The 21,381-nt window shown below is 38.3% G+C and overlaps 1 long non-coding RNA gene across 1 annotated transcript in view; it reads left to right on the top strand.

Moving 5' to 3' along the window:
* The window catches only part of LOC110398059, a 134,005-nt gene that overhangs the window by 68,521 nt on the left and 44,103 nt on the right, over positions 1–21,381 (top strand). Inside the window, exon 4 of the long non-coding RNA XR_002438173.1 lies at positions 284–391. This is a non-coding gene — a long non-coding RNA (uncharacterized LOC110398059). The remainder of the gene's footprint in view (positions 1–283; positions 392–21,381) is intronic.

Raw genomic sequence — 21,381 nt, 5'->3', positions numbered from 1 at the left:
AGAAAGCATGAAATCCAGTGAAGCACATGCAGGAGAAATAGTGTGGAAATGGTTAATGAAATTGCTTTCCAACTTTTCTACCATTTTGTCTTGGCAAGGGAAATTATCAAATCATTAGCGTGGTTCTAATGTTGACATTTTAGTGTTTCTTTCACAATTCCTTTTCAGAGCTATGGAAGAGAGATCCCAATTTTTATTTCATTCTTAGACATGTGTCTTTAAACGGAATATGCCTTTTTGTGATAGATAGAGAATCAGCTATGTACTTTATTGTTCTTTTCAGCTTTCTCAGCAGGGAAGATTGGCCTCTTTACATTGGAAGACCTTTGTCAGTGGTGTATGCATTTCAGAGTGCTCCCACCTTCTTTGTACAGCTTGGTGAAATATATTAGTAAGTAACATGATTTTCACATAGAAGTCAAATTATTATGTAGTCAGAAATAATTAAATATGTAAATTCATGGTTCAGTTTAAACAAATCTATGGCTATTACTAATCCAGAATTAATATAATATTAATTTAACATTTATTAGCATTTACACGCTAACAGATGAAATCGTGTTTTGCATATGAAGTATAGTTCTGCTCATAATTAAATGTTTGCCCGCTCTAATATTTTATCAGCAGAGTGAAGAATAGCTTTATGATGAGCCAAATTAGAGTAAAAGTATACTGTGCTATGTCAGTCTTTCTCAAACCTTCCTATTTCCAATGCAGGAACACATTGTTGAGTGCAATGGCCATCCCACTACCTTCTCAATATCAAAAAATAGATCAAATTATTTATATGGTGCAGAATACATTTCACTGACTTTCTGATAATACTAAAATTTAAAAGCCCCTTAGATCAATTTTAAGCCTGCCTACATGGCATAAAATAAATGTTTTAACAGTACATGTGTATACTTAATTTCTGTATGGCTCAATCGAATTAACTTAAATCAATTTGGCATCTTTGCATTAATTAAAAAGAGAAGGTTGGTTTGGGTACTTGAGAGCTCAGTAAGAATGATTGCCCTTAAAGTGTGAGTATGATCAGGGGCTTCTGTTTTTCATGACATCCTCTAAGTTAGACATACCGTATCAGGTATAAGAGGCCTACCTGAATTGTGGCATTTTTCGTCTCCTCTGTTCATAGTTTTGCAACATCCTCCACATACTGTTCTTCAGAATATTAGAAGAACAGGAACAGTGCATACCAAGAAGGCAAAAAAATGTAATGCCCTGTATGGCATGATCTTTTCCTGTCATTACTTACCTGGTTATAATAATGAAAAAAATGTTAGGCTCTTCAGATAATAATCAGATGAAAGCTCTTGAAAAGTGCCTGTTTTTATTAGTATTAATTGCTTCCAGTGGGGCTAAGCATTAGAAAAGGTAAGTCTTCACCTCATCTGGGACTAATGATGACAAGTACAAAGGAAAGAGAAGTAGAATGAAAATTGTTCTTATTATTGTTAATCTTGCTTAATCATACTATTTATTGTGTTCGGAGCCTAACAGCGCTCTTCTCTGTTTATGGCTTTTTATGTTACATTTTAGTATTGTAAACATTACCTAGTTCAGAGGACAATTTTACTTTATCCATCCTTATTTTTTTGTGTATCCATAAATGCTACAAAGTTCTGTTTGGTTTTGATGCAGCTTTCAATAGGAAGCCACACTTGGGAAGATCAACTTCCTAAAAGCAGTTTACTGTCCTATTCAAGGGACAGAGCCACAGCTGAATAGCCTGAGGTCAGTTTTTCTGTAGTGAGTTTACACAGACAGATGTGGGAAAACAGGGGACATGAGGTACTGAAATGGCAAGTTGTAAAACGTGGAAATTTAATTTCTGCATTTCTGTGTTCAGTCTCTCACACAAAAGGATTTAAAAAAATAATGTGCTTTGGAAGCCTTTGTGTGACCTTATTTATTGCTGTTAATACTGTAATTAGTACTACTATTAGGTACTATATAAGTTATAGTTGTATGCACACAGTGTACATAAAGGTAGACTCTCCTGTTTAGTGTGTCTTTGTGTGCAAGTAAGCTACTACTTTCTCAGTATTTCTTGTCTCAAACAACTTTGCAGTTGTCATTTAGTCTTGAGCATCTCTCCCAGTTTGCTTTTGGGACTGTTATGTTGGATTGTGTCAAAAACTTTGTAATGTGATGTAAATTACATTGCAACCCTTCCCCTGTTTACCAAGCCAGTTGTTAATGAGGGAAAGTAAACTGCGTTAGCATGTGGTCTTGATAAGTCTTTGCTTTTCAGTTCACTGTGCTGTAGGTGCCTATAAATTGATTACAATGATTTTTCTAAATGTTTTCTCAGATAGGTAAATTGAGTTTTCTGTACTATATATTCCCAAGCTTTTTTTTTCCCCTTTTGTTTTTAAAGATTGTTTGATCTTCTCCAGTTTTCTGTATCTTCACTGTGTAAGGACTGCAAATAGGACAGAAGTCCATGCTCTTAGCAGGAATAAGGAAATAGGAAACGTGGACATAAGGAACCAGAAAAAAGTCATGTTTTAATGAGGGACCTCAGTAATTATTCTCTTAATGGAATCCTTTTTGTAATTAAGTAAAAAGCTTGTAATGTTCACACGCTCATTTCCATAGGAATTCATTGAACATTTTGTTTATCATGCAGAGGCATAGCTTCAGCTGGCTAATAGTTAGAGACTATTCCTGGTTTATTTTTCACTGGGGGCTTCTTTGTAACACAGGATTTTGGTTTGAACTTTCCATTTTCTTCAGAGGACAAGAGGCTGAAGCCTGTAGGATAAGCAGTAACACCCAATGTGGCGCAACTGCTCTGAAGATAACCTAAATTACTGTTGAACACAAGAAGTAGTTAACATCTGGAGGTCATTTGAAACTGTAGCTGCTCATTCACTATAAAAGACAGGAAAGAAATAGTTAATGTTTCTTTCTTTGAGATTGATCTTTATCACCACTTTCCCCTAACTGTACTAATAACAATCACCAGAGGCAGGAGAGGTATGCATGTTTTAAAAGGCAGCAGTGGTTGCCTCAGGTCACAGAAGCAAAGGAGGAATTTGAAACTGAGTTTTACTTGTTTTCTATCCAGAAGCAGGAAACTCTTTTGATGGAAATAATTTTTGTGTGAAGTTTGACTGAAGTGTCTACAGATACATGCAATTCCAGATAACAACAAGAAAAAAGAAAAAATTTTTCCTCTAAAGCCTCCAAATTAATTATTTTTCCTATGTAGCAAAAAGAACTGTAAATCATATCTACATAACTTTTTTTTTTTTAACAGAGCTTTTCTTTTGCTGAACAGCCAGCTTTGTTTGTGTGGAAATGAAATAGAAGAGGGGAGGAAAATGAATGGGAAAGAGGTAGTCTTCTACAAACAGACCTAGTGATGTCACTTGAGTCTGCTGATGGTACATCTCATTGTGGGGGTGCTTTCTTGTAAACCCACAAAACCATGCAAAATGGCACTCACATCTGCTCTGAGTGAAATCTTCCTATCTTGGTCCCCACTGACCAAAACAAGTGTAAAGGAATGGCATCCAGTTCCCTCAGAGCTGTCCCAACTATGTCCAGTATCATGGAATTAGCAGGCTCAGGAGTTGTCCCATCTGCTACTCAGCAGTATTTTCCTTTTGTGAGAGGGAAGGGCTTCTAGGTCATCATTACCTCTGAGATGTTCATGATGAGGATGGGGCATTCCAGCACAGGAAGGGGATTCCCAGAGGGGAATTTCCTCCTCTGGAAATCCTCAGAATCCAACAGGCCAGTCTCTTAACAACCTGACACTGTGAACAAGAGGTTGAACTAGACAATTTCTAGAAGTTAATTGCATCTTAAATCATTCTATAATTTTACTTTAATACTTAGAAACTTTACACTTCCTCCATCAGATCTGAGCTCAGAAAAAAATGAGGAATATCCTGCTGTCTGCAGAGGCCAGAACCTTGGCTGGTTACCTGGAATAAGCCTTTTCCCTAGCCTTTGAGCTCACCAGCTTACATGCCCACCTGTGTAATAAATGAGTTGGCCTTCTTGTTTGGAAGATTTTGAAGACCATGTTCAACTACCAGGCATTCCTGAGCTCAGAAGTCAGCTATGACCGCTACTGCCTAGCAGCTTACCCGTTAGGCTAGCTGTGAAGCATCAAGGATGGTGAGGTATAGTGTCCATCCTGAGGTCAGAGGGTAGTGGAGGCTGAGAGCCATTACTAAGTGCTCTTGTCTGAGGGAGAAGAAACTGCCATTCACTCCTAACAGCTCCTGCACGTCTTCCTTCCTTTTCAGCTCTTGGGAGATGTGCAGTGTTACTCTCCCTTGCTTCTCTTTCCACTATCATACTGTAAGATGTAGCCTTCTATATTCTTTCAGTACAGAACCACAGAATACAAGAGAAAGAAATGTAGGAATCTCACTTTTTCTATGGGTATAAATGAAATTTGGTGTTTATGCCATTAAATTCTCACTGAGAAAAAGATGAGATACTGCTTTTGCTGATGTAGTGAAATAATGAAAGTAGTATTCTAAATCTTTAAAAGTACATCTATTGGAGCATGAGCTAATATATAGAGTGAATGTGCCATTTCAACAATCTAAGATACCCCATGGGTCTTTATGTACCTGGGGGAATGTTGTCTTAGAAAAACTTTTCTTAACTTTTAGAATGTAGTAATGTATAGATATCAAAAACAATGCTTAATTTTATGTATGTAGGAGATTCTCTAAGCTTTCCTTGACTGTTTCGAATGAATCTTTTCTGCACAGCTATGGCAAGGTAGATTTCCAAAGCAGTATGCTTGAGTCTTGCTACCACTACAGATATCACTTGGTTGAGCCTTCCAGTGGTGCTTTGAAAGGGTAAAAAATTAGCTTGTTTCCTTGTTTTTGCATTTTCTGGGGAATGTAAATACTAAAGCATTCCTCCCCATAACACAGAAGCAAGGTTCACATATCATAGTCAATTCCTTCCAAGTGGGATATTTGCTGCACCTGGAAGGAATGCTAGGCTCCCATCTGATAAAAACTTGATTTCAGTTAAGTCAGAGGGGAACCTGAAATCACCGAAGGTCCAGATCACATTTAAACCTAGCAGCGTGAATGAAGGAAAAGTTCTTATCTGTAACAGACTAATTAGCAGGAACCTACTGTTTCACAAATCAGATCTCTCCCTGCTGTTCAGAGAATCTTGGCTAAAATAAATCTGTGCCTGAAGTAATTTATATGTGTATGTATATATCTGTACGTAGATCACACAGCTGCCCACTCCCTACAAACCCCTTCCATTTGCAAGCATCATGACTGATTTAAAAAGGGCATAGGTGCATCTATACTAAACGGAGTTTGTAAAGTTAGACACCATGCTCATTCATCTTTATTAGGTCACGTCTGTAAGAGTTTTGTTAAGTGTTCTATTATTTGAAAGCCAGTTTAATGACTGCTCACTATAACAGTTAAAGCAATTATATATAATGCATAATTAACAGTATTACTTGCAAATGTTCACATGTAATGCATGTCAGATTTCAGTTGAAAAACCAAACAAACAACCTCTAGGTTGCAGTCTGCTCTTTAGAAGATCCGCATGTTGTAACCTCAGAATATCAGCTGGTTTCTATGTGTGACCAGAGCAGTGTAATCTGTGCTGCATTCTGTCCTTCATTTTCATGAATCTGGCCAGAGTAATGATCAGATGTGCATTTTTGCCAAATACAGTCAGTGTTTGATCCACATATAGATCTGTGAATTGATCTATGCTTTGTTCACATGGTTTATCTCCTACTGGCATTATTTTTGTGTAGGATACAACAAAGACAGATAAGCAAATAAGGACTGACCTTTTCTAAAATTCAGCTGTGCTTGCTCTTATATTACTGTTGGTAAAATGAAAACCTCTAGAGACACCAAATGAGGTTGTTTTTGCACACATAGCCTTTTGCAAAACATTTTAAATCTAAATATTCTCCACAGATAAAGCAGCTTTATACGTAACTAGAACAAAGAGTAGAAGCGATTGGTCAGGTATGCCAAGAATGCCTTGCCTTTGTCAAAAGAGTCTCTCAGTCGGCTAGCCGCTCTCTTGCCAGCCCTTCAGCACACATTCCTACCTTCCACGTATCTTTCCTGTCCTGTTTTCTGTGTACTTGCATTTTCTGTTCTTATCCACCTCTGGCACTTTCTTCAAAAAGTGTTAATTTTTTTAATTAACAGAACTGTAGATTCAGGTTACCATGTATACAGGGATTGAGTAATCCAAAGCTGCTTGCCTGTCCCTTCTGGCTCACCCATTGCTTCCCCAGAGGCCATGGCATATGGGCAGGATGTAAGGCTAAAGGCAATGAGAGCTGCTGCCTTAAGGTGTCCAGCTCTGGTCTGTTTATATTCGTGAGTTGGCAGTCTGAATTTATACACCTGTTCAGTCAAAGAAAAAGTCCAAATAAAGACCATTCAGTGTATAAAAGACAGTGAGGAAGCCTAGCTGGACTGCTCAAATGTCTGAGTGGACTTCTTTCTCTGAACTATTTGTTTGCAGATGTACCTGGTTAAGTTGCAAACACTGCTTCAGGCACTAGAGTTTTGAATATGTTCTTGAAATCTCTTGATAATGATTTTTCTGAGAATTGCAGTGTCCCTTGAAAAGTTCATATGAAGGGTTTTGTTGTTCATTTTTTCTTTTTTGAGGGGCAGGAAGATTTGCACCTACTGAAGTGTTGTACTCTTCTGTTCTGCAGTTAATCAGCTTCCTGGAAACTCTGCAACTACTCTGTTTGGAATCATAGAATCATAAGATACCCCAAGTTGGAAGGGACCTACCATAGGTCCTTGAACTTTGACACCTTGGGAATGCGACCACTGCCCTGGGGATCCTGTTCCATGCCCACCACCCTCTGGTGCAGATCATAACACTCCACCTGACCCTCCCTTGATGCAGCTTAATGCTATTCCTTTGAGTCCTGTTGCTGTCACCAGAGAGCAGAGCACTCCCCTCAATCTCAATCTCCTCAGGTCTGAACCAACTAAAGGACCTCAGCCATTCCTTATATGTCTTGCTTTCTAGATGCTTCTCCATTGTCATAGCCCTCTTTTGGATGCTCTCTAATAGCTTCATGCCCTTATATTTTCACACCCAAACCTGCACCCAGTGCTTGAGGTGAGGCCACACTGGTGCAGAGCAGAGTGGGACAGTCCCTTCCCTTGCCCAGCTGGCAGTGATGGGCCTGATGCACCTTGGGATATGATTAGATTCATATAAGGTTCTTAGGGATATTCCCTTTAAACAGAACAACAAAGACCCAAAGAAGGCATTTCATAGAAGGTTCTTAGGGATATTCCCTTTAAACAGAGCAACAAAGAACCAAAGAAGGCATCTGAGTATCCCATTTGGAAGCAAAGTATTTTATATGCTAAAATAAAATTGTTTGTATGGAATTTTATTTAATAGAACATTGATGTGATTTTTGATGAAGTTGTCCATCAAGGCAAAGTGGTGCTTGAAGAAGTTTTTATTTTACTTCTTTGCTTATATTGTGGTTGGTATAAACTGCTTTTGTTAGTTTAATAACAAGGGTGGGAAGAGGTTAAGCACTGGAAGATTAATTTAAAAACTGGCTTAGAAGAATTAGTCACAGGAGAGCAACTTCAGGGTGTCTGGCACGTATCAGCATTTTGTTTCATTGTAATCAAAATCTTGCACATGTATTCATAAAACACATTTGTTGAGTTTTCTTTCAAGTTTCACAGTTTGTTCTTTTTTTTAAACTTGTGGTAGGTCAGAATTAGTGGTGGCAATTTTCTTCACTAATGACCTGAAATATACTCTTTTTAAACCCTGTTAGATGCCTTTTTAAAAAAGGACTGTAGGCTCTTCTGGCAGCATCAAGATAAAGCATGTAATAACACTTATAAATTATGTATCTACATTTCTATTAAAACCTACAGTAATCCTTGAGTATTTCTAAATCCGCTAGAAAATGTATTTGTTGTTTATAGGTGAAACTTTATATATTTATATGTAAATATTCTGTGCAATGTTACTAACATTCATCTGAAAGTTGCATGTGAGATTATAAAAAATACAATGGCTATAGAAATGTAACAGAAGCTGAATCAGATCTTTTTTGTAATATTATCACTCATATTTTCCTGGTACGTCTTTAATCATTTGGAGAGAGGAAGAAACATCACAATCCTTTTTTTTTAAGTAGCATTTTGTATTAACTGGTTGCTTCCTTTCTGTATTTTAAAGCATCCAGGAGAGTAGTTGAATAATTTGTCAGCATTCTTCATATGAACTTAATGGGTGTGTGTATAGAGGACTTATCTCTGTACAAAGCTTTTCTATCTGTGGACAGCTTTGAGAGGCTGAGTGACCAGGGTCTGTTCAGCCTTGAGAAGAGAAGACTCAAAGGGGATCTGATCAATGTTTATAAATATCTAAGGTGCAGGAGGCAAAGGGATGATGCCAGACTCTTTTCAGCGGTGCGTGGCGATATGACAAGGGGAAATGGCCACAAACTGAAGCACAGGAAGTTCCACACAAATGTGCATAAGAACTTCTTCACAGTGAGGGTGACGGAGCACTGGAACAGGCTGCCCAGGGAGGTTGTGGAGTCTCCTTCTCTGGAGACGTTCCAGACCCACCTGGACGCCTACCTGTGCAACCTGGTCTAGGGAGCCTGCTTTGCAGGGGGGTTGGACTCGATGATCTCTAGAAGTCCCTTCCAGTCCCTACAATTCTGTGATTCTGTGAGAGCATTTTCATAGTACAAAATTTTGTTACTGGAGATCTTGTATCTGTTTATGTCACAGTTTAAAATAATCTGCAGTCAAGTTATTTTTTTCCTATTTTATTTTTAGTATTTAGAGGTTATGATCATTGCTAATTCAATTCAGACTAACCGCCAATAAATGTCACAGACCTATGGGCCAAAGATGTACTGAGTGACTTTATCCCACAAGGATGAATGAACTAAGCTACTAACTTATGGAACTAACTTACGTTGTGCAGATTTAGACTGTGATTCCGTAACTGATAATACAAAATCTTTACTGATGCACACAAAAACACAGCTGTTGTCCGGATCAGGTACAGGAATACAGTTGCACTTCAGTTGAATAAGTCAGCACATTTACTACAGTCTTTAGGCCATCTTTATGCTTTTAGATTCTCTTGAAAAGCAGTCAAACACCCAAGTACACCTTTGAGTATGGAGTGAGCCTCTGTCTGATCAGTAGTTGTTATTGTGTGGCTACAGCAATTTTGAGCCTGCAGTAAAAGTCCATGCAGTGAAGCTTCTTGTTTGGCCCTTGATTTAAGTGGGAAACAAGTGCCTCAGAAGGCTACTCACTTAGTAGACAACTTATTCATCAGAGTCTAGATACAACCCTGGATGTATTTATTGTTGTTTATCTCCAGTAATGGAGAAGATACTAAGTTCTGTCTCTGGCTGACATGTACCAGCAACCCTCTGCTACCTCAGCAGAAGGCCAGGAAACCTGATTTCTAAGGTAGGGGAGAGAGATCCACTCAGTTAAGAATCTCATTTGAGAGGTTGTGAGAGTGGGCCACTGCAAGCAGCTTATTCAGGCTGGCTGTGTCATACAAAATAAGTATTTTTCTTTGGGCATAAAGGGAGTCTCAATGATAGGTGTACTTTGGTGATGAAAATGCTCTATTTGAAGTTCTCTGTTCTCCCTTTTTCCCCCCTTCCAAATGACAGCTTTAGATGTCATCAAGGTCACAGCAACACTTAATCTTTCTAAGAAAGATTAACAGTGTGCCATGAAGTTTCCCTTTCCTCTGTGTCTGTATGTCTGTATCCATCTGAGGAGCCTTTAAAACTTTATCTTCTCTGCAGGCCTTTTTTTTTTTTTTTTTTTTAATACAGCAGTAGGGGCTTGCCCTAGTGACCTGACCCAGTTGCTTTCCACAGTTGTAGTGGTTTGTTTTCTGAGTGTATGCAATACTGCACTTCAGACGTGTCTGCCCTTGATTATTTTGATACTGTTTGTGAAGAACTGGATAAAGGAAAGGTATACATTGAGTTTTTATCAAAAGAAATGACTGATAATCAAACTTGTTGCTTATAAAAGTCAGTCAGTCACAGGTTTTAAGAGGAGTTGAGGCAGGACACCAGTGGATATTTATGACAAATGCATCTCTGCGCTGTTGGGCTGTTTTAGTATAAACGGGAAACAAATGCATCTTCCTTTTGTTGTCCTCCTTATTACTTCTACAGTCTTTTCTAGTTAATCGTGGCTGGAAAGAAATGATTCACCTCTCCATTTTCCAAGCGTGGAAGTGTCAATGGATTCTTTCCTTTCAGTGGGTGCTAACACATGGAATTGCTGTTTCTACTTTGTATCTGCTGTGTGCTGGATTCTGGCACGTGTACAAAGACGTGCTTTGTTTATTTTAAGGTGCTGTTTACATAGTTCCACAAGAACTTGGCCTGATGGTCCCTTTTGGTTTATGCGCAAAACTTAACATCTTCTCATCTGTCTGTGCAATTGATTTGAAATGGTTGAAAATTGAAATATCATTTAAATACTTTATTTGTCTTCCTTTTGCTGGTGCCATTTCACTGAACTGAGTTTTTAAAGGAATGGTGAGATTTTTCACACATTTCTGTATAGTTCCACACATACACGTTCTTATTTAAATACATTTGCAGTCAAATGTTCTGTGTTTATCCTGATGGAACTTGTTTTAGAACAGTTTTGTAGTGCAAGCAAAGTGCTACTGCAGCACATCTGTTGAAGTCCTGCTGACTGAGAGCCCAGCTCTGATTTCAGAAGTTTGTGATGATGATTTGTTGGTGGTTTCTTGTTCTCAAGTGCAGCACATACCCCACCCTATCTAAATAAAGTTATTGCACAGGCTCCATAGAACAGAATACCTAAAGGTAGATCCAGATGGCTTTAAAAATATTTTTTTATTAAGCTTTCTATTATTGATGATGGCCTGATCATAACCCTAGAAAGTTGTTTCTCTTTGTTTGCCCTTTAAACCTGGAATAAACATAAATATATGCGTGGATTTTTACTGCCTTGTCATGTGTTTGCACAGGAGCTGTGCGGTAGCCACTGTCTGCACTGTCCCAGGTCTTCCAGCCTTCCTTTCTCAACAGTGTCTCGTGCTTTGATTTCTGAAGTAATTTCCTCAAAGAAGAAAAAAATCCACAGGAGCTGGTGTATGTGCAAGCTCTGATGCTTTGGAGATTTGCAGTTCAGAACAGAAATGACAGAGCATCTTCCATCCATAGCTCCTTGACTGAGCCGGTGCCACTGGTGCAATAACCCTCGTGGAGATGCTCCATAGGTTGGTTGCCTGTGCCCCACAAAGGCCTGAACACTCACAGTGTTCTACTGGGTAGAGCAAAGCAGGGGCTGAGCAGAACAACATCAAAGGGTCCTTTTTGTGAGAGTATGAACAACGCTATAAAACTAACCTTGTGTTAACCCACTGAGGAACAGAGAGCAAGAATTCTGAATGCCGAAACATAAGGAGATGCATGAAAGGGAGAACTTATACAAAAGTAGACTGACTGAATAAAACTATTTATCTTTAAGCCACACAAGTCATGGTAATTAAATTAGGTCAGGCTGGCTATAAAGCTACAAAAAGCAGGCTGTAACTAATTTAGAAAGAGACAGAGAAGACTTGAAAAGAAAACAGATTGACAGGCCCCTATTTTTTTATCTAATCGAGGCAACAAAACTTAAGAAAGAGGAAAAGAAAAAAAAAAAGCCTTGATTTATCAAGATTTTTTCTCAAGCCATTAGGATAGACAAAAGCATGTAGTCACATATTTGATGTGTGAAGGTTTTCACATTGTCATTAGTGTTAAATGAGGGATACATGCATATAGATTTTATCCCTGAGAGGGACAGAATAATTGAAAGCCTTAAAGTTTAGAAAGTGGTGGAAAGTATAAGAACGGTTAAAGCTGATCTGAGATTTATCATTTCACTGAACCATTCTGGGCATCCTTATCATCTGCTTCTATGTGAAGAGAAATCCTACACATTTGCAAAAAGAGGACAATTAGGCTTTCATTTAAAACTACTTCTTTGTAAAAACCACCTGCTAGTTCTGATTAAAACAAACCTTTGGAAACGTTTTCAAATTTTTGCTTTGAATTTTAATTTGTCAGAATGTACAGAGTGTGGAAATGCCATTATTGGAAGAATGGCAGGATTAGGAGTTTATTTACAGGTGTGAATCCAGACTCATTAAACAAGGTTTAAAATAATATTTTGGTTAATTTCTACAGCAGTTTTCAGTCCCCTAGTGATTAGAAAAATTAGCATTCCAAGGCTGTCTGAAGGGTGATAAGGACTGTGTGAACAAAATGGGGGAAGGGAAGAGACAAAAGGCCCAGCTTGGTTTGTGTTCATGTTTAATAGCAAACAATTCTTTCCCACCCTGCTTCTCTTTTATGCCTGTTTTTATTTTAAGTAACTTCTAAAGGTTTTCTGGCAGCTGATGATGCTCCGCTACTACATTCATCTGAAATAAGATACGAACTTTGCCCTGTGAAGAAAATATTTGAGGTTTGCAGCATAATTAAAGGGTTGCAAATTCTCTGTGAAAATGGAAATTCTGTCCCATTCCTACTGATAGGTCCTTGAGGGTGAAGTTTTGACCCCAGTAAAGTCAATGGAAACTCCATTCTCTTTCATTAACACAGGAGTCATCCTTCATAATTGTACTTGCAATGATGAAGTGGATAGCAAAGGAGAATCTGGCTGGCTGGATTGCCATTACGTAGACACTGAGAGAGAGACTTTAAGAGATGCTTAGAACAGATATGCAAAAATGCATCTAGTCAGCAGGGAGGGGAAAAGCAGCATGAAGCATTTCTCTTTAAAGGACCTGATACCTAGCGGGTAGAGACAGAAGGAAGAGCAGTCCTTTGGAAAGGGCTCCAAGAGTGAGAGAGTGCTCTCATCACTGAAGCAGAGTGACACAGAGAACATGCACAGTCTGTGCTGCTTTGTCCCAGCTTCAAGGCTGAGCTGGCTCCAGCCAGCAGGGTTTTAGAAATGAGAAACCCAAAGGCTATGACTGGAATTGCAGGACCAGGCTGCCTGTGGAATGTGGCTAAGAAAAAGCAAGAGTTCAGAGAAATAATTAATAAAAGAGCTAGAATGAGGAGAAAAATGTACACTTACGAGAAAGTTGGAAAATGAAAATCTTAATTCTGAATGAATTGTGGATTGCCAAAAGTGTATCCATCTTCTTTACCCTTCCCTGCATCTGGTCTTCTTTCTTTTGGAGGAAGAAATTGATTTAAAAGAATGAATCAAAAGGCTTTAAATCTAATTTAGGGTTTGAGGTCCTCAGCAACGGAAATTCCCTTGAGTGCTAAATGTATGTTTTTGTGATAATAAGTGCTCATTCTTGTGTTACATCTTTCATCAATAATTCTCTATGTGTTTCAGACACACACAACATCTTTGGTGGTAGAGAAATATTGTGGATTAAGGGCATGACAGGCTCATCCTTCAAGCTAAAGAGCACTCAAAGCTCCTCATCACTAGGCAGAAATTTTACAAGCAGTTACAAAATGAATAAACAGAACCCAAGAGCACTGGCCCAGAACTTGACCCAAACACAAGCTCAGAGATTCTCAGTGTTTTTGTACCAGAACTTGTTGGCAAGACTTTCTCTTCCCCCCTCCTCTGCCTGCCTCCTCCTTCATCTTCTTCCTACCCATCACTCACTGCTGCTAACTCCACACTGCTTTGTACCTCAGTTTCCTCCCTGCACATCTGCTGTCTCTGGAAAAGGCTCCAGGGGTGGCCTCCCAGCCCCCCAAGCCAAGCTCTGAACTCCTTCACATCACCATAAATGTGCAGTTATTAACACTGCAAGATGCTTCTTCCTCATCTATCGCTTCAAGTCATTGGGGTGTAAAGAATGGCTAGCAGACTGGGTCAGCTCCGAGGACACTGACATTTCCTCTGACTTGTGCAGTACTGAATTAATATTGTTACATTGTGGAGTGGTCAACATCACAGCCCTTTTTGTTCTCATTTCTTTTGCTTTGAGAACGGAACATATTTGAGGACAGATACTGTGGTACTTGTAACCAGATGAGCAACAGACATAGAACTGCTCTGCCTTCTGACTTATCTTTCAGTTTTGCCTTGGTAAACCTTGGTTTTAAGAATCTTGAAGCCACTTAGGATTGTTAAATGTAGGTCAGACATTCTGCTGTACTCCTCTACTTCATTTCTGAAGTAACCTGTTTGCGTGTTTAATGTTTATGGAATGCTGTGGAACTCTCAATCTACCAGAAATTGCCAGTGCAGATGGACTGAGACACCAAGATCAGGCAGAGCTGTTACCTCTATAGGCAGATGACCATGACTACCCAGAGAGCAATACAGAGCTGGATTGTTCAGGGTAAGCCACATGAACAGGTCTGAACTCCTAGATTTCAGTGTAGCAATTTACTGCTCTGTGCAATGTTAACATGCAGTCAATGTGAACCAAGGCACTGAATTAAAACTGCTAGTTTTGACATATAGGCTATTTATTTTTGTTGCTTATTGATAAAAAGGGACCTGCCAAGCTATTATAGATTCTGGATCTACAGAGTATGGACTGTAATATCTTATGTTCTGTTGTGTTGTTTTCTGTTTGTTTGTTTGTTTGTTTGTTTTTAAATTAGCCATCCTACTTAACTAGAAGCTGTAGTTTCTGTTTTATACATAAGATAAATTGGAGATAGCATGGAGCAGTGGAAGAGCAAAAGCCTTTAGAAACACTCTCCAAAATTAGAGTTTGAGAAATACTTTCCAAACATCTGCATGAGCAGTACTATATCAGCCTTCCAGCTGACTGCTTAAAACAAAGTGTCCTTTAATCTAAACCATGTTCCTTTGGATTTCCTAATGTAATTAATTCTTCATCTTCTTTTTATATTCTGCCAGTGAGAAATGGACTAGTGGTAGTTACCACTGAATCCTTTCCACTGTTTCTTTCAGTTTTGGCATGATGTTGTAGGTTTTCATTGCATGGGGATCTCCTCAAACAAAGGAAAATTGTGAAACTGTCAGATCAGATTTCATATATTACTCTTGGCATTACATTCACTAGACCCACTACACAGTGAATTTTGAAAGCCTCTGATCTTTTATAACCATTTCCAGTCTTATACATACATTTTAAGTTCCTCATCTGCAGTCACTGGGAATACGATTATTAAAGCTGAGGTAATTTGGGTATTTTCTTTCTGTAAAGATATATAGAGTGATCCATTACACCATTAATCATTACCAATATTTCATAAACCTTTCTGCTACACTTCCTATTGTTTTATTAATACTGTCTTGGTGTTTTTTTCTTTCACTCTTTTCAAATTTCTGCTATGGTCATGTAATACCGTAGAGCTTATAATCAAGAGTCTTAGATGTAGGAATAGGATAATTTAATTTAATTTATTTTCATCACCTTCAGTTTTTAAGCCAGATTAATGCTTCCTTTTTTTATTCTTTTTACTTTGTGGTTTTGTAAAGTGTTATTTTATCTCCATGAATCTTTGATTTAATACATTTACGTGCTTATGTAAATAGAAAAAAATGTTAAAAACTATTTCAACAAAAAATGGTACTGCATTTTTATATATCCCTGGCACATAAGGTGCAATAAAAACAGTTGTTTTTTGTGACTACTTTGAAGGGCAGTTAAGGCTTCCCAAGTATTCATCAGAAAGTGTGCTTTGAAGGGAATGAACACGGACAATGGCTTAGAGTTTTGAGCTCCTCCTAAGACTTTTAGCGCAGTAAAAGAGAGACAAAAGGCAAAAAATATTTTTTTTCCCTCCCAAACTGCTGTGTCAATCTGGAGACCTAACAATCATACACTAGCACCTTAATTTTTACTGTCTTATGGGCTGGGATAAGTGTGATTTCTCTGCACCATAGTGTTCCTCATCAATACAAAGAAGTCAACTAAACTGAAGATTAACCTTTTGAGGCTTAAATAGATGATCCCTTGGCAAAATTCTCGAAGTATATTATTGCAGTGATTCCCTTGGCCAACTCAATAGGCCAAACAAAAGATTTCCAGAGCTGAAGGAATGAGTCTTGAGAGCTTGAGTTATGGTCTAGATTAAGTGAAAAGGCTAAGCTTGCTGGAGAACATTAACAGAAATCCCTTGTTATTGTGGGATCGTAGCTCAGCCGTTTGAGAGAGCAATCACACATGACTTCTTTAGGAAGGAAGAATAAGTTTTCTGGAACAATTGGCTGAGTTGATAGATTATTCAGATCTCTTTTCTGAATGCAAACAAAACGAAATCATACTATCTTCAGTGCTTATGTTGTAAACAACTTGCACCCACTTCTTAGTCCTCTCCCTTATTTCTGTCGTGCATACAAGCACTTTCATTTTAAAGAGAGAAGTTTTTTGTAAATCTGCCTCAAAGTTCTGAATGTACTTCCTTTCTTATCTGTACAGCCCACAGACAAGTCAGCACAGAATATCTGCGTCCTTTTGTTGCGAATACAGTGGACTGTTTGCAGCAGTCACTGTTTCTAAAACCATTTCTTAGTATTCTTTCTGTCTTATTTAGGAGATTAGTAACTTTCTTAGATGGATTATTTCTATTTTGTTTTTTAATTCCTTCCAATTTTTCCTGACCGCCTACTTATGAATCTGTATGAATCTGTACCCCAATACAATATGAAACATCTGTTTTTTTCTATTTTTCTGCCCTTTGTTTTTGATGTACAATTCAAGTTCCATTTTTTTTCCTAGATGAGATGAAAGCCCATTCTTGTCTACATACGAAATGTAGGTCTTCTACCTCTGTGTGTCTTTTGACTGATCCTGTTATCAGTGCCATATCCTAATCTTCTGAAATTTCAGATAGTATATTCAGCTAGCAGTCAATGTGGCTACTTTTATTTATCTCTGTACGTCATGCCAAACTGACATTAAATCTGTCATCTTTCTTTTTGTACTGCTCTGTGTGAGGCATGAGTAGAATTCTCGTCATTTTCTATCTTCAGCACAGTAAGTGTTTCTACCTCTGTTTCCTGTTTTTTATCAGATGACTATTTCTTCTCTACATACTGAAATACCACTGTGTTTCAATTCGAGTAAGCTGGTGTTATCCGTGCAAGAGAAAAAAGACTTCTCTAACACAGTTGTACCTCAAGAGCGTGGTTGGGTTGAGCTGGAACATGTCAGAAACAAATTCTTCCCAAGCCATCAGGGAATAATTCCTCATGGATTCTTCTCTTAGCTTAGAGTCTCTTTCTTACTTCAGAGAAATTCCAAATTTCGCTCAGCTATTTTTTTCCTACAAAGGGAAGGTATGTGTAATGTCTCTGAGAGCAGGACATTGAGACATTTTCCCTTAATGAGGACTGTGGAGAGTGTTGCCTTTGCTGGTCTTAACAACACGCATGTTGTTAAAACAGAAACTCTGCAATTCATTAGCTAGTTTTATCTTTCCTTCAAAGAAGACAAAACAAACAAAACAGAACCAAAGATCTGATGAATATGCCCATCCAACAATATCTAAAAAGAAACTGTTCATCAGCCGGATCATTCTCTTCTGTAACAACAACGACAAACAGAGGGAACTCTGCATTAACTTTCTGATTCTCAAAGAAGAAAGTCTACAATCTAAGAAATGTTTTAGATTTAAAAAAATTGTATATAACAAAAGTAAGTGCTCAAAGAGGGCTTCCATGGTATGGATATGTCAGCTTTGGCACTCTCCATTAAATTTTTGTGTCTGAAAAGCAGTTTTTGGAAGCAAATATCAGAGCACTAAATAAAAGCGCACAAAAGCGATCGAGAAATATGATATCAGTGAGTATAGCCTGAGGGAAAGTAGTCTTTAGTAGGTAGAAAGTGAAAACACTTTTAGGTGGGAGTTCCTGTGTTTGACACATCTCTAAGTGATTTGGGCAGAAAATCTGTGAGGTTGGCTCAAAGTGGTTCACCTTGTGACCAAGCACACAAGGGAAGCTTCTACACAGCACCAAGTTCAGCGTGGAGATTATTAACCTTATCCTCAGGTCAGGCCTTCCTATATCCATTTGCTGTCACTTGGTTTCCTCCTGCTTCCAAAAGCCCTTGAGATGGTCTGAAAATTGAGGGCCTGTTTTACTTCAGATCATTTAGCATGGACCTAGTTTTAGGGCAACACAAGAGCATTGCAACATTACTGTGGTACAGAATAAGCAACTTTGTGTGACACTGGTAACTCTGGCATCTGTGATACTATTTCCTATTATCAGGACTTCAATTGTATTGCTAGCTGGTAGAGTCAGTAATTTCAGCTCCTGGAAGCAAATATGATTCTCGCAGAATAATGACTGAACTTAATTCTATTTCACCTTTAACATGTCTTGAAATTTATTCACCCAAAAGAAAAGAAAGGTGAAGGTATTGGGCTGGACAACAAGGTGAAGGAGGAGGCATAGGAAGCATATGTCACACTCCAGTTGTTCTCAGCTGGAAGATGGTCCTATGAAGGCCCCTGATGGTCTCTCACCTTACAGGATCCTGACAGAGAATTTGTCATTTGGCCTTAAGCAAAAAGCCTTAATCATGGTTCCACTATATATAAAACTGAACCAGTGGGTCTTGTTTAACGAGGAGGATTAAGCTGTTTTTAATTTGTAGATATGCATGAATCATTTAGATTGAAGACAGTATACCACGTGTAGTACATTAATTTATTATCTTACTAGCTAAATTAATTGATTAGTCTTTCCTAAGTGAATGAATGGAAAAAAAGCTTTTGTTTAAGTAAATTATTGGCTTACTTTGCTATGATTAAGACAGACTATTGCTAGAGGTGGTCTTAATAAAAGTCTCATGGTGTCCTTAAGCTGTAACTGTTGAGGCCAGCTCCTTTACAACTGGTCTCTGAGTGAGAGTGCTGTGGCAGAGCGCAGTACAGTACTGCGTGCCCCATTTAGGGAGTAGCTTAAACAGCAACGTGTGACTGTGGATTTGGTGGGAACTTTGGCAGGTAAAGGAACGCTTTGGAAATATGTGGGAATGCTGTTGACCTGACAATGATTTATAATATTGCCTTAGAAAAATAAATACCTGTATGATACAGCAGAACCTGTCAGGATGGATAAAACAAAGATTTGCTGTTAGCTATACTGTACAGCTTTCTAATCCACTGAACCTGCTGGTTAGCTGAGGCCTTTATTTCCTCCAAATCCCCATATGAATTTATTACAGATGGGTACTAGAGAGCCACAGGAAAAGCCTTCACGGTTCTAATATCATCTCTGCTTTATGACAGTCTTGGAGCACCTTTTTCCCCTCCCCTAGCAGGAGAGATTCTCTCCACCCATACAAGGTGTAATCTTCTCTTACAAATGGCAAAGAAAAAAAATATTGGCCTAGCCGGGATAACCAAGGGATAAATTACCAAAAAGCTGCATATTGAACAGGAGAGGATTAAATCTCACTTGCAATTGCTAGCACGATTTCAGCTGCTGTGTGAGGAACTCTGGCAGTATTCTCAGCTCAGGTATTGTTTTGCTCAGGAGACTAAATGTAACTAACTGTCTGATATATCAGATCGAGACAGTTTTGTGTGATTTGGCTTCTCTTCTCCTATGTATTCATCAAAACATCAGGAGCAAAGTGAAAGCCCAAATGAAAGCCAGCCTGGAGATAGTGTGATTTGGAGCTGAGTGAAAGCTTGCACAATGGGGACTTTCCCTGTCACATGCTGTGGTCTTTTAGCACCACTCTGTGAGCAGAGACAATGTAGGCCCAGCTTCCAGATCCAACTGGACATGCTATCATGATAAAACAGGAAATAGCAAAGGAAATCAGTCAAGATTTGGATTACAGTATGCTGTGAAGGCAGTAGTTTGCAGAGTCATAGTCCTAATGCCCTTATTCGTCCCTTTGACCCTGATACAAGCACAATCCTGCTTTTTAAACATAGAGATGATCAATCTAAATCTCACTGACTTAGAAGGGCCTAATCCAGAACTTCACAATGTGCACCTGATCAGTTTACTTGCAGAACTGTGTCTTGTCTAGCAAGACATTTTTAAACAGATCCTCTGTCATCACAGAGATAAAAATTCAAGGCTGAAAGGGTAAGTTAGCCTGTGATAACAGTTTTTCTTTTTCCTTAAGGGAAAACCTACCATATTAGGATTTGGAGGTTACTAATATAATAGGTTCATTTACCAAAATGTTTCTCTGTGCATACACTTCTTAAAAAAAAGTGAACATTATATATTTTTCTTGCCACTTACCATAAGGCACTGGAGATTTTATTGGGAAATTTCACCTCTGTGGGATTTGGGATTTCACTCCTCAACCAGTAAAGTCTGAGAACTTAATGCAGCATTTGCTGAAAATATCAGGAGCAACTGGAATTATGTTGACATGCAGAATTGCACCAAGTACCAAACACTAGTAATAGAAATCTGTTCAAGCTGTATTATTTTTCTTCAAATAGTCACTGGTACAGTCTGACTGCATATATCACATTTATTTCATTGTTAACAACTGTCTCTTGTCATGAAAATACACAAAATTTAAACTCATCCTGTAGATTCTTGTTAAATAAAAGAATTATTAAATGCTGAAAAATCCAAAATAGAGAACTTTTTACATGTGAGGAAACAAGCGTGTACAAGGATTTTGAGAACTGATTGGCATTCCATAATGAATAGCATGTGAATAAATTCTCGCAAGCCAAAATCTTATTAAAGGACACTGAGAAGCATAAATTTTGCTTATTAAAAAGCAAACAATAGGACAAGTGCAAGAGTTAATCAAATATGTGGTTCAGTTGCACATGTCCTGAATTGAGATTAGATGTTGAAATGTGTTACTATGATTTTAATATTATTATTGTAACTATTTTCATTCATTAAGAGGTTATAAATATAAGAATATAATCTCTTCCATCACAAGAGAAAACTTCTTGCTGTATTATTAAGACTACAGATCTGAATACATTTTACATGGAACATGAAGTGTCCTTTGTGCATTCGTGGCGACAGTAGGTTAAGTCTCTAGATAACCACTTCAGACTGGCTGCATACTTCATTATTTTTTCCCCTTTACAGTTGTTAAAACTTTATAGAGCCTCAAAACATATCCAGATGGACAGTAACTGAGACTGCCACTTATGAAACCAGTATAAGCTAGCACAATACACAAAGTAGGGTAAGCGTGGAAGGAAAACAAGATCTGAATAGACGACCTCCTCAGAATATTGGATCAGCCATCAGACACACCAATTCTGTTTAGACAGGCCTGTTATACACACCCAAATGTTCCGCAAAACAAAGCAAACCCCCAACCTTTCACCACTTTCCTTCTAAACACTCTGCCCAAGGGTGGTCTTCACCCTGCTTGATGCAGTCTTTGTGCCTACAT

The sequence above is a fragment of the Numida meleagris genome, chromosome 4 (assembly GCF_002078875.1).
Source record: "Numida meleagris isolate 19003 breed g44 Domestic line chromosome 4, NumMel1.0, whole genome shotgun sequence".
NCBI classification, from domain to species: Eukaryota; Metazoa; Chordata; class Aves; order Galliformes; family Numididae; genus Numida; species Numida meleagris.
Note: the sequence above shows the minus strand (reverse complement) of the source record. Positions and strands in the feature narration are given on the sequence as shown.